The sequence below is a fragment of the Mustela nivalis genome (genome assembly GCF_964662115.1).
Source record: "Mustela nivalis genome assembly, chromosome: 3".
NCBI lineage: Eukaryota > Metazoa > Chordata > Mammalia > Carnivora > Mustelidae > Mustela > Mustela nivalis.
This window is the reverse complement of record NC_139022.1, coordinates 127,268,992-127,282,331: the sequence shown is the minus strand read 5'-3', so window position 1 is coordinate 127,282,331 and position 13,340 is coordinate 127,268,992. Positions and strand designations below refer to the sequence as shown.

General features: G+C 35.4%; 1 long non-coding RNA gene across 2 annotated transcripts in view; it reads left to right on the top strand.

The window, feature by feature from the left end:
* Positions 1-13,340, top strand: part of LOC309860886 — a 443,591-nt gene that overhangs the window by 384,072 nt on the left and 46,179 nt on the right. For both annotated transcript variants that reach the window (XR_014309687.1, XR_014309688.1), the window contains exon 4: positions 1,743-1,951. This is a non-coding gene — a long non-coding RNA (uncharacterized lncRNA). The remainder of the gene's footprint in view (positions 1-1,742; positions 1,952-13,340) is intronic.

Sequence of the window (13,340 nt, the reverse complement as noted above, 5' to 3'; positions counted from 1 at the left end):
TTGGGTGGAGTTCTTAAGAGGTTTGCTGGAGCTCAGTTCCTAGGTTTTAAGTATCATCCTGACACCATTAACCACTGATTGCGTTATGCTCATCATTACATTTAAGGGACATTGGAAAGAAAAGATAGGATTTTTTAGGTAAAAGACACTGCCATAAATGGAAATATGACTCAATCACAAATTCAAAAGGATGATGAACTCTCTGCAAATAAGAGCTATGGTTTTTACTTCAATAGTAGCAATACCTGGGATAGTGTCTGGAACAGAATGGCAACAGTAATATTATCTCTTCTTTATTGAAAGCATTCTGGGCGTCAGGCATTATGCTAAATATTGAGTGAGAAGTACTGATGAATGAATCTTTGTTGTACAGAAAGAGTAGAGAGGCATAAAGATTAGCTATTGAACCTATAGACATTGATATAATAATTTTGGGAGAAATTGTGCCACCCTCCCTTTGGAGGGAAATATGTGAAATATGAAGAGATTGGATACAGTACTTTGGAATGGTTTCAAATCTAAGAACAAGTGTAGCCACAAACTCACAATGAATTGGATGAAGAAGAATGAGGCACTACTGATACAGCTAGATAAAGCATACTCCATTCCTGGTTGGCCTGAGAATAGGACATCACCTTATGGAAATGACATCATAATGAGAAAAAAACAAGCAGTGGTTTAAGGTGTGGATACATCTTACTCCACCTTTTTGGAAAGTTCTGAAGAACTTAGAATGTAGGCTAAAAATGAGGCTATGAAGTGAAAGTAATACTGATTATACAAATGTTAACTTGAACCTAAATACTAGAGGAATATTCCTGATACTTGTCAACTGCTGTTTTTATCAGTACTCTGAAGTCAGTATGGGGCATTAAATCATGGAACTATTTTTCTAAGTTGCCTCACTTCATCTACTCTGAATTGGGTCTTAGGAAGAAACCTTAGGAAATATAAAACCCAAGATTAGGAAAAGCTTGATACATTTGTTTTCTTTTTATGTTGGGACTATGTTTCAAGCAGTCTAAGTCTCTTGAACTACTCTCCCTGGCATCCTCTCAAAGGACTGGGCACATACAATTCACATTGATTAAGAAGCCCACACCCACATTTATAAGAAGTCCACGCGAAGGACTTCACATAGATGATTTTTGTTTAGTCCTAAAATCAATCATACAATGTATAAATCATTATTCCCATTTTACAGATGGGTTAACTAAGGTTTATAGAAGTTAGGGGATTTGTTCAGGGTTATAACTGGTTTGGTATCACCAACTTCATAGACTTTAGACCTGATTGTAAAGTGAACCATGAACAAATGGCCAGAAATGAGCAAAGCCATTAAAAATAAAGTGAAGACAAGCAATTGGAGGGAGAAATTCTTGGCTAGAGGAACAGACCTGTCAGGGCGAATAGGGATCAATTTTCTTATTAATTTTTTGCTTCTAGGCAAACTGGAGAGTACAAAGATCGTACCTATAAAATTTTCCATGTCAGCCATGACCCCACCCAATGCCACAGCCCCCCTCACTGTTAAAGATGTTCAGCTAATGTAAATGAGACTAAAGAATTGGTTCAACAAATCAAGCTCCCCCTGAATTAACCCCTTTTCCCTTCTACAGTATGTTGTGTTCCAGCCCAAGGGTTCTTTAGCTGAACACATAAATGAAGTTTCACAGCCTTCCAAATCTGCTCTGCAGGCCGTGCCCAGGTGCTAACATTGTTCTTCCCCTGTGCCCACGTAGGAATTCCTCCTGGCATTTAAGATCATCATCTCCCTCAAGCCTTCCTGTCAGAAAAAGAACAGCTCTAAGTGAAATGCTGCAGATCAGTGAGTTGGTAAACCAGCTATGGAAACAGTGTGTTACAGCCGATCAGACCTCTGAAAATATCCCACTTTGAAGATGTAAGAATGAGAGAGACACATCTGAATTAGGACGCAGAGAAGCAATTGGTCTGTGGGCAAGTTCAGGTGACCTTTTTAAATGACAAGAATTTTTCACTTCCGATCTCAGAAACAGCTTTCAAACCAAGTTTTGGTAGAGAGGCTATAAATTATGGTAATAAAATAGAATATAGCCAAGAACTACTCAGTGCAACTTAAGTGCCTGGCACTGAACTACCGTGAATATCATGCATGGGATCATGTAATCCCTTGAAACCACCCTAACAGGTTGGTATTATTTTTACCTAATTTTGTAGAAGAGGAAAGATGCATAACACCCTGCCCAAGATAATGGAACTAGTTTTACAATCAGATTAAAATGCAGATTGATGGGGCTTCAAAGCTTTTGTTCTTTCAACATTAGACCACATGGCTTTAAAATGAAGGCCAAAAACCAATGCAAAGAGAATGGGTGTAAAGGGAGCAACACTTTTGAGGACAGACTATATGCTGGGTGCTCTATCAAGAAAGATATTCATAGTGGTAGGAGTACTCTGTGTATCACTGTGGCCTGTGTAGGAAAATGGCTTACAGTGAGATTCAATTCATAAGAGAGCCTGATGCACTTCTCTCAGGTAAAATAGACTTCTGGGCGACAGGATCTGATTCTGATTGTTTAACAGTACTAAATTTATCCAGGGACAAAGCATTAATCAGGGCGATAGAATGGAGAATGTTCTGTATAAGAAATGACAGCTCCTGCTTGAAGGAAGAAAGGAGAGCTTGTGCATAATCTAGTGTTTTCAAATGGACCACAGAGCTAAAAGGACACATGGAATAGATTAGACAGAGAAAAGCATTTTAGATTTTGGAAATTTTAGATTTTAGATTATAGAAACCTCCAAATAATTGTGGACTATATATAGGGGTGTGGATTGGTAGACTCACTTGGAGGAATCAATACTTCGTTATTTATGTTATTTAATAGTAGACTGTTATTCTTTAACTTTTTATGAAAGAACTACAGTTGACCTTTGAGAAGTCTTACAGCAGTAAAACTGGTATAAACTGATGGTTGGCCTTATCAAGTTTAAATATTTGAAAAGGTATAATTCATGTAAATGTTTAGCCTTTTTTTCACTGTGCAAGGGCAAAACCTGCCTAGGCTGGTATTTACTTTTCTAATTAGAAAAGCTTGAGTGATGTGAACAATTAAGATAATACAATACCTTTACAAGATAATTAATCTTTTCTTTGTGACTCATCCTACCACATCCCAAGCTGATAATGTTATTTACCTCCCAGTTAAGGGTATGTTAGAATGTAATTGGAGCCATTTGCTTTGACTATCAGAGGAGAAAAGATCATGCAATTTGCATCTCATATATTTAGAAATTAAAACTGAAGGACTGACCACTTGACACCACAGAAGTTCCTGAAATGAAGCCTGCTGAGCTCAATTTGTTGTGGCTGCTAAATGAATCCTCTCTCCAATTTGAATGCATGATGAAACTCCTATTAGAACACTGCACTGTAATAATTGACAACATAATGAAACTGCCAAAGACAAAATGCAAATACTTCTCTACTGACCCTTCAGAACTGCATTCTGTACTTAGAAAGAAGCAAGTGCCTGTGCTAGACAAGTAACATTCCCCTTTTTAGTTCCTCCCCTCTATCCATCAGGGACCACAGAGACACTCTTTTGGACACCCATTCCTTTAGAATCAGACAGTTGAGAGTTGGCAGTCCATAGTAGGTTGCACAATTTGGGATAGTATATACATTGATCTACCAACAATATTTGAAAGCAACTATTATCTTCTATCACTGATGTTTTATGAAAGAAATGTATTTTTAGAACTAAAAAATGAGAAGGCTATTATCCCAGTGTAATAATTTTATAGACTAATTTAGCTTCATTAAACAAACAAGCTATAATTTCTTTTTCCTGGATTTGCGTCTGATCTGTGGAACCTTGATAAGGCATCAGCACTGATCTTTGGAAGGAAATCACTAAGCTACACACTGCCTTTTTTTTTTTTTTTTTTTCATTTTTAATTAACCACTCAATCCACTATAATTTGGCCTCTGATCCTTTCAGGATCCATAATGAGTAATGTCTTTGGTTGCTGGCTCACTTGTCTCCTTTATGTAACTGGAGGTCCTAGCATTTGATACAAGTGATCTCTCCTTCATCTTGGAAAAGCTCCCTTCCTTCTGTTTCAAATACTCCACATACTCCTTGGAATTTATTCTGTGGAGTCATTTTTTTCTTACTCCTTCTGCAGTTTTGCACTTTATCATTGAAAGATTATTCTTCGGGGTTTTGTCCTAATTCTCTCTCTCTCTCTTTTTTTTGTTGTTTTTTTTTGTTGTTGTTTTGTTTTTTTGTTTCTCTGCACACTCATCCTCAGTAACCTTGCTTATTCCTATGGCTTTAACTAATCACAAATGTTGACATTGATATTGAGGTGGCCCTTGCTTCTGAGTGTCAGATCCTCATCTCCGACCTTTAATATTGTCACTTGAATACCACAAAAAGCATTTCAAACTCTTTGAGTTCCCAAATGGAGCTTCATATATCCCTATCCTCTTGTGAATGTGAGTAGAATTACTCTTCTCCCATTGTCCAAGTTTTAAACCTAGATACCATCTTGACTCAATCACCAAGGCTTATTTTTCTGCCTCTGAAGTCAGGCTACCTTTACCTAGCACTTGGATTCCTTTAGTAGCTAGCTAGCCATGTTGTACTCCACTATTGTTTTCACCAAATCTTTCTGCTTATTGTAACCAGAACATGTTTTGAAGCTCACATCTGATGTTCCCCATGCTCTAATGGCTCCTCCGTTACCTTTCTGATGATGCCCAGACTCCCTGATTTGACTTATAAAACCCTGTGCCACTCATGAACTTTTTCTTGCTTATATCTCCAGATGATTAATTATTCTATAATTTCTTTTTACTCACCTGCATTTAACATCAGACAACATTCAGTATTATTTCATACTCATATATGGTTATAATCAATGATTTTATTTTTCCTCAAACATTTTTGGAAACCAAGGGTATGTATTATATAAGATTATTATGAGGCAATGAGATGGTATCTGTGATATTAGTCATGTTAGTGAATTACTTCCAGCCTCAGTTTCCTCATATGTCAGATGGAGAATATATTACTACCTACTTTTCTAGAATTGCTATTTGGATTGCACGGGATAATGGTCGTTAAGTATTTAATACAATGAGTCTCATAGGGTTATTATAGTTTTTGAGTTTATGTATAAAGCATTTAAAGTAATTATAGTGCTCTCTGTAATTCTTCATACTTATATATAATCCTCCTCACATACTAAAAGTAAGCCTTATCTATTATTATCTGTCTTGGCCAATCTTACACTCCAAATAGGCAATAATAATTTCTTCCTCTTTGGGCTGTTCTCCCATCTAGAATGCATTCTTACTTCCCTCCTACTTGCTGATTGAAACTCCACTTATCTCTAGGTGAGTTAGTTTAGGTTCTTCCTTCTCCATGAAGCCTTCTCAGATGTCTGTTATTTCTTTGGATATTTTCTTTCTCAGAGCCCTCTTTCTTTTTTTTTTTCTTTTAGATTTTTTTTTTTTTTTTTAATCTAAAGGGAGAGGGAATGGGAGAGGGAGGAGCAGATTCCCCACTTAGCAAGCAGCCCGACCCAGGACCCATCCTAGGACTCCAGGTTCATGATCTGAGCCAAAGGCAGATGCTTAACCAATTGAGCCCCCCAGATGCCCCAGGATTTTATTTATTTATTTGACAGAGCAAGGGGGAAAGAACAAGCGCACATGCACACATATGCCAGTGGGAAGGGGCAGAGGGGGAAGGAGAAAGATTCTGAAGCTGACTCTGCACTAGGAGCCTGACACAGGGCCTCAACGTGGGACTCTGTCCCAGGACTGTGAGATCATGGCCTGAGCCAAAAACCATGAGTCAGATGCCCAAATGACTGAGACATTCAGGTCTGCCTCTTAGAGCTCTTTTGATAATTAGTGTCATAATACATACACTGTCTTAGTTCTTAAATTGTCTTAGTTCTTGTGCATAAAAAACTAAGCCCCTTCAGCCATCTCAAGCTGCATCTTGTGGATGACTGAGTACACAGTTGAACTGATTTCAGAGTAGCCTCTACAGTCCATTATACTTTTCCTGCCCACCTTCCTATCTTCAGCAGGTATTTTCAGTAGCAATTTCTAGATCCTTATTTTAAATTATTAGTTAATGATGATTCTGCAATACATTTTTTAAGCACAAAAAATGAGAAATGACACATTGAAGTATTCTCTTTTTCTTTTACTTAAAATTGAAAAATCTATATTCTGTAGTTTATTCCAAAACAAAAATTACACACTGAATCTTACCCTCTTTGGATGTTTTCTAGGTTTGTGATTACTTTCCATTTTCAAAATTTCTGCCTGGAATAGTTTTACAGGTTTCACTGTTTCTTGGGAAAGGAGAGATTTTTCACTACCTTATTGGGATGACAAATGCAAGCCTGCAGCATAATATAATTTCATTAACCACATTAAATGTTCAGTATCTCTCTTCTGCACTGATCGCTGTGGTGGATAGATACTCTTACCAAGGAAAAATTAAAGGTGGGGCTCTTGAGGTGATGGAATGTGAGAGGAAAATTTTCTTGTACTATTTCCTGTTAAAATTCTGACTTTAGATACTAAATCACATCTCCACTGTGGAATGAGGACTTCCTTTACATTCTATCTTTCTACACAAGTCAGATATTATAAATTTCTTATTTCTCTTTCTAAACTTCCTTATCCTCTTATTCACCATTAAGAATTCTCTTGGGAAGAATGGCTTTTAGGTAATACTTTGCTTTGCATCAAAACCAGAAATCTAATCAGAGAGGGTCCTAAAAAAATCATGCAAATATTCACTTGAATATAGATATTCATCTCTTGCTGTTTGCTAGGATTGTTTGTGGTTGGTTTCAGAAAAGATTTGGGACTTATACCATGCTATAGACTAAGAGCATTTTTCATTTTATGCCTCCATCCTTTATGCCTCCATCTTTTATCCTTTATTGATGTCTTTGAAAATAAAAAAAAGGAGATGAGCTTTTTTGGTGTGAGTTTTATATTATGCAGTTCTAGCTTTTGCACAGTGTCCAAAAGGACAAGGAATTGTTTTAAAGATACACTTCAATGTAAAGGACATTGAAGAGGGGTGTGTGTGTGTGTGTGCATGTGTGTATGTATGTGTTTGCTGAGTGGGGGTCAGTATGCAGGCAGGGCACAGATAGGGCTCTACTTTCCACCCAAAAATAGGCAAAGCAACTTAAGTTTATTTTGTTGTACTCTTTAATATATTGACTCCTTCATAAGATTGTTAAAGAATTCTGCAGCAAACGTTTAAAAAGACCAAATTTAAGAAAAATAATTTCAGCTGATCAAAACAGCATGGGATGTGTTGTCTGTGACTTAGCATGCTTTTGATAACAGTTTCCTAAAAGGAATTAGCATTTTGAATTTTTCAGACAGAACTACTTAAAATGTGGACTAAGTCTGTTACTCCTATGGGGCTTTCTTCTGTAGCTGGTATGGTGATTACTCTGTCACTTCTTTAATATCTGCCTTTTAATGAAGGACATGCAAGTGTGCCTATGGAATTTTTGTATTAACGTCAGAGTGATTTAAGAATGGACCATATTAAAAGAGGAAAAAAACCTCTTTTCCAGATTCAGCCTTCTATTTAATTCTGTGGCTAACGATAGAGCTGAGAGCCACTTGATAGGGAGATTCAGCTTCTCCTCCAGGCATCTCCAGGACCTTTGGGATAGAAGCAAGCATAGCCATGTATAAATCAGTGTGTCCATTTCTGGGCCACCTGCTTAATTGGAAGCACTGACCCTAGGCCATTTCCTTGGGTAGGAATGATGAAGTCAGGGCTTCCAATAATTGCATCTGATTACTGCTTCCAGTGTGAAGATAGAGAATGAAGCAAAATGAATAAGCATCCCCATCCCATGTGGGTTTATTTAATGGCAGAAATCATGGAGGAAGGGATCTGTGGTTTGGTTTGAGATTCCTCTTTAATTTATTCTCAATACAGTAAGCAAAATATTTTATTTTCAAAGTAGAAAATGATTTTTAGTATCTTTATTGTAGTAACCTCATGTACAAACAGTACAATGGGCAGAAACTGCATAAGTGGGAGTCTTCAGAATTCCCTTCTTGTCATAGTGAAGGGTTACCCAAACTTATATATAAGAAGATCTCAGATGAATTATGGAGTTCAACATAGATGACTGCAAGTTTCAAGCATATATGTGTTCCATTTGCATTAAAACACTCTTTAATATTTCAACTGAAATCAACAGGATACTTGGGCTGAGGTTTAAACCATTTGCATGCAAGTCTGATCCTTATATGCAATAGAGATAATAGTATCCTATTAGCAAAGAGTGAATTGTATTTAAACAATAATTGCAGACAAACCACATGTAAATCAATATCCAAAAAAGGCATCAAGCTCCATACACTATTGATTTTCTGCCATGTTTTTCTTTAGGTTAATGCTCTGTAAATATGATTTACGGTGAGGTTTTAATGAGTCACATTCTTTGGATATGATGAAATTTTATGGAAGTCAAAAAGGTTTAATTCTAGTAGTACTGAGCAACTTTAAAACTGTGACAATGAAATTACCACAAAACTGAATTGGTTCAAGAGAGCTGATGGAAGATGCACATGCAGAAAATTTATAAATATCCTGTTAACCTGGAAACAATTATTAGTTTTTATAAAGTTATGTGTATTTTATATGAGAAAAGTCAGACAATTTTGTTATTTTAAAATATAACTTAAAAATATTAAACAGGGAAAGTGCTGAGACTAGAAGTTGTTGTATAGATACAACAAGCTCTACATGGGATGAGGGATAAAAATAGCGGGAGAGCTAGTTATTAGGTGTGCATATCAATGGAATTCTGTGTGGAATTTGATATGATCTGAACTCATAAACTAATTTATGGAATTCTTGCCATAATGAATCCACTTGTCCAAGCTTAAAGACAGGTTTGTGCTAATTTTGACTTGGTGGGAGAATTAGATATCAAGTGAAGATGAAGAAACTGAACCACGCTTTAATACCAGGGGTTAGCAGAAATCTTGGGAAGTTCTCAGGTGTTGAATATCTGTATTAGAATAATTTTTATCACAATATGAAGGTCAAAAAGAGCCCAGCTGCTCTCTGGGTTAAATTGAGTTGAATTAAAACATGTTGATACTTTACCCCCTTGTTAAAAACTATAGACATAAAAATGTTTCACTCTAATGAGATAAAAAATTAAATTTTACCTATTTGATATATACATAGGAATATTCTAAATAAGGCTATATAATCTATATATGTAAGTGTACAGGAAGATGATTAATAAGGCTTTACCATTATTTTAGTTACTAACACTTGGTCTATCTGATAAAATCTCTTGTAATTAAGTGTAAAGAAAGAGTGCTGAGTTTGATCGCTTGACTCCAGGAAAAAAAATCAGACTAGAGCTAAAATTAATTTAAATTTCTTTATTCTGTAAAGTGATAGACTGATTTTATAATAATATGCCTTTAGGTGACCTTCATTACATTGACTGTAACATAATATCTTTTTCTTTAAATGATTCTTGAAATATTTCTGGACGTGTGCAGTATAATCTCATGTATTAAAACTAAGGAAGAAAAGTAAGCAGTAATTAATGAAAGATGTTTATTCTAAAATAAAGTATATTTCTAAATCAATCATAAGACAAAGGCATCCTCAAATCAACTACTGGGTATCACAGAAAATAAGATTAAAAAAAAAATTGAAAAGAGAGAAAAAGCATTCCTTATTTGCAGATTGTATGATAATCCACATATCAACTCCAGGAAAATTTACAGATAAACTTTAGCATTAATTAGAGAGTTCAACAAGTTTGCAAGATATGAGATATATTTATCAAAGTCATCAGTTTCCTATACACCAGGAATAACCAATTAGAAAATAATAGAGATACTAAGAAAAAAATAGTAAAAAAGTATAAAAGATTATATCTAACAAAATATGTACCAGGGTTTTATGGATCAAATTATAAAGCACTTTGGGAATATAAAAGTAAAACTCGAAATCAATACTTCAAAGTGATTTCAGTCAAAATTACAGTTGGATTTTTTATAACACATAACCAATTTTAAATTTAACCACTTCATATGAAAGAACACAAAATGGAGTACATGCACATCTCCCTGTCTTCCACTAAATATAGCTCAAAAGCCTGTAAATGATAGATAGAGGAAACATTAAAAACTGTGAAAGTTAGAGAAGATAGACCAGCTAGGAACTTGGGACCTGATGAGCCATATGGCAGTGTGTTTCTGGAGTTTTCTTTTTGCTTAATGTAACTTGGACAGGGTAATAAAGAGACTTTTAACCTAGAAATACCAGTTGGTACAGACAGATTTTTTAAAAAAGTCTGCTCTCCTTAGGATTAGGAAAGGGGCAGCCTAGCAATGCAGAAGACTTTTATTTTTTTAATTTTTATTTATTTATTTTAAAGTTTTTTTAAAAAGATTCTTTATTCACTTGACAGAGATCATAAGTAGGCAGAGAGGCAGGCAGAGAGAGAGAGAGAGAGAGAGAGAAAGGACACCAGGCTCCCTACTGAGCAGAGAACCCAATGTGGGGCTTCATCCCAGACCCTGAGATCATGACCTGAGCTGAAGGCAGAGGCTTAACCCACTGAGCCACCCAGGCACTCTTATTTTTATTTATTTTTTAAGATTTTTTTTTTTTTTTTAAATCTCTATGCTGAATATGAGGCTTGAACTCACAACCCCAAAATCAAGAGTCACATGCTCTACAGACTAAGCCAGCCAGGCAGGATTCTTTTAGAGAACTCTACTCCAGCCAACCCCCCCCCCCCCCACAAAACTGTGGTCCTACTCCTACTCCCATAAGCCACCAGAAAAGTAAAAACTAAAAGATTGCCAAGGCTGTGTGGAACAACCATATAGAACTTTCATCTGTTGTTGACGAGAGTGTAAGTTAAGTTAACCACTTTAGATAGCAATTTGGAAATACTTACTAAAGCTGAAGATGGAATACACTTTAACATAGCAATTCTATGCTATATATATATTAGCATAGAATTAGGAAAGTATATATTCCTAGTTAATAAGTAATACTATGTCTAAGAAGACAAGTACAGGAATACTCTAGCACTTAAGGTGTGGTGGTTAATTTTAGGTGTCATCTTGACCTTGGGGTACCCACATATTTTGCTAAACATTATTTCTATGTATGTCTGTGAGGGTGTTACAGAATGAGATTAGCATTTGAATCAGTTGATTGAGTAAAGCAGATAAATCACCCCAGGGTAGGAGGGCATATCATCCAATCTTTTGAACTCTTCAATAGAACAAAAAGGCAGAGAAAGGAAGAATTCACATTCTGCCTGTTCTGCCTGACTACTTGAGCTAGGACATTGGTCTTCTCCTGTCCTTGGGCTGAGACATAAACTGTCATCTTGTGGTGTGTGTGTGCATGAAATGTATATATGTGTATTTGTGTGTGTGTGTGTGTGTATATATATATATATATATACATATATATATATATATATATCCAAAAGATCAATCCTACTTCTATAGGATGGATTGATAGATAAATATACACACACACTATTGATTCTGTTTCTCTGGAGAACATGACTGGAAAAATTCATCTTTTTAAAGGGAGGCTGTAAATGTATCAGTGCTTATCAACTGAAAAAATGCATGTATGAAATATTTAAACAAGGTAATATATAATACACCCATTATAATAAACTAGAACTATCAAGATACAGGTCTCAAAACCATATTGAGTAACAAAGGTGAATGTATATGCAGTACAACAGTATTTATGTAACACAAAGTCTATATATTTTTATGCATATATATCAATAATAGAAAATATGTATATGATTATATTATGCATGTAACAAGAAATAAATCAAATTTAGAAGGTGTTAGAAGAGAATATTATTGAGGAATGTTATTCAGATGCCTTTACTTAGATCTGCAATGTTTAAGTTCTTCAAAAATAATCTAAAATGGAATTTCTGATCAGGTGAATAACTTACAAGATTCCAAACCAGGAATAATGTAAATCCTGGACATGGTGCAAAAGGCAAATTTTGAAGGCCATAGGTACTGAGCAGAGGAGACAGGCTCTGATGAACAAAGCATGCATGGTATAGGGGGGTTGAGAAGCTAAAAAAAAAAATTTCTAGTCTTTACAGTTTTAAGGCAGAACAAAGTGCAATAAGTATCATGTGGACAATGTGATAGAACTCTGGTGGAAGCCATGACAGCTGAAAGGGGTGACAGAATTCCAGAAGGAAAAGAACTAGAGAGATAATCAGTTCTATTTTATGCACATCTCTGCCTAACTCCTGCACCCAAAATTTGTGAGATAGATACAAAGAAGTTCAACTTAAAACAAGAGACCTGAACTGAGAACAAAACAATTGTCCCTGAAATAGTGTGAATAGTTCAAATCCAGTCAATAAAATTCCTAGAAAAAATAAAAGAAACTTTACTCATAGAAGAAAAGCACCAGAATCTAAAATATCTGCCATTTAAAATACATAATGTCAAGGATATAAACCAAAATTATACAACATACAAAGAAGCAAAACAAAAAAACCATATTCTCAAATGAAAAGAAATCAACCAAGTTCAACCCTGAGATGAACCAGATATTGAAAAGAGCAGGCAAGGATTTTAAAGCAGCTTTAATAACTGACTTAAATGAACTATGAGAAAATATGCTTATAATGAAAGAGAAAATTTAGCCAGTAAATAGAAGTGTCATCTGAAATTGAAAAAAAAAAAAATTGACTGGGTGGACAGCCACATGGAGACAACAAAGAAAAGAGTAATTGAATTGGAAGACAGAAGAGTAGAAATTAGCCAAGATGAGGAAAATAGAAAATGAGACTTAAAAGCATGAAGATGAAGCCTGCTAGTTAATGTCAAGTATTTCAATAGGTGGGGGCACCTGGGTGGTTCAATCAGTTAAGTATCTGACTCTCAGCTCAGGTCTTGATCCTCAGGGTCATGACTTTGGGCCCCACACTGACTCCCAACAGAGTGTGGAAAAAAATTTTTTTTCAATAGGTGTATGACTGAAATATCAGGAGAGAGAGATTGATTAGAGCAAAACAAACATTTTAAGAGTAATTGAATAATATTTTTCAAAGTTAATGGAAAAAATGTACTGATAAAAGAAGCTTAACAAGTATCAAAGACAATAAACACTGTGGTTTATGCCTTATGCTGAGGCACAATATAGTGAAACTGCTGAAAGCTAAAGTTAAAGAGCATACATTGAGAGTAACAAGAGCAAATGACAAATGAGCAAAACCAGTATAAGCAAAAAAGC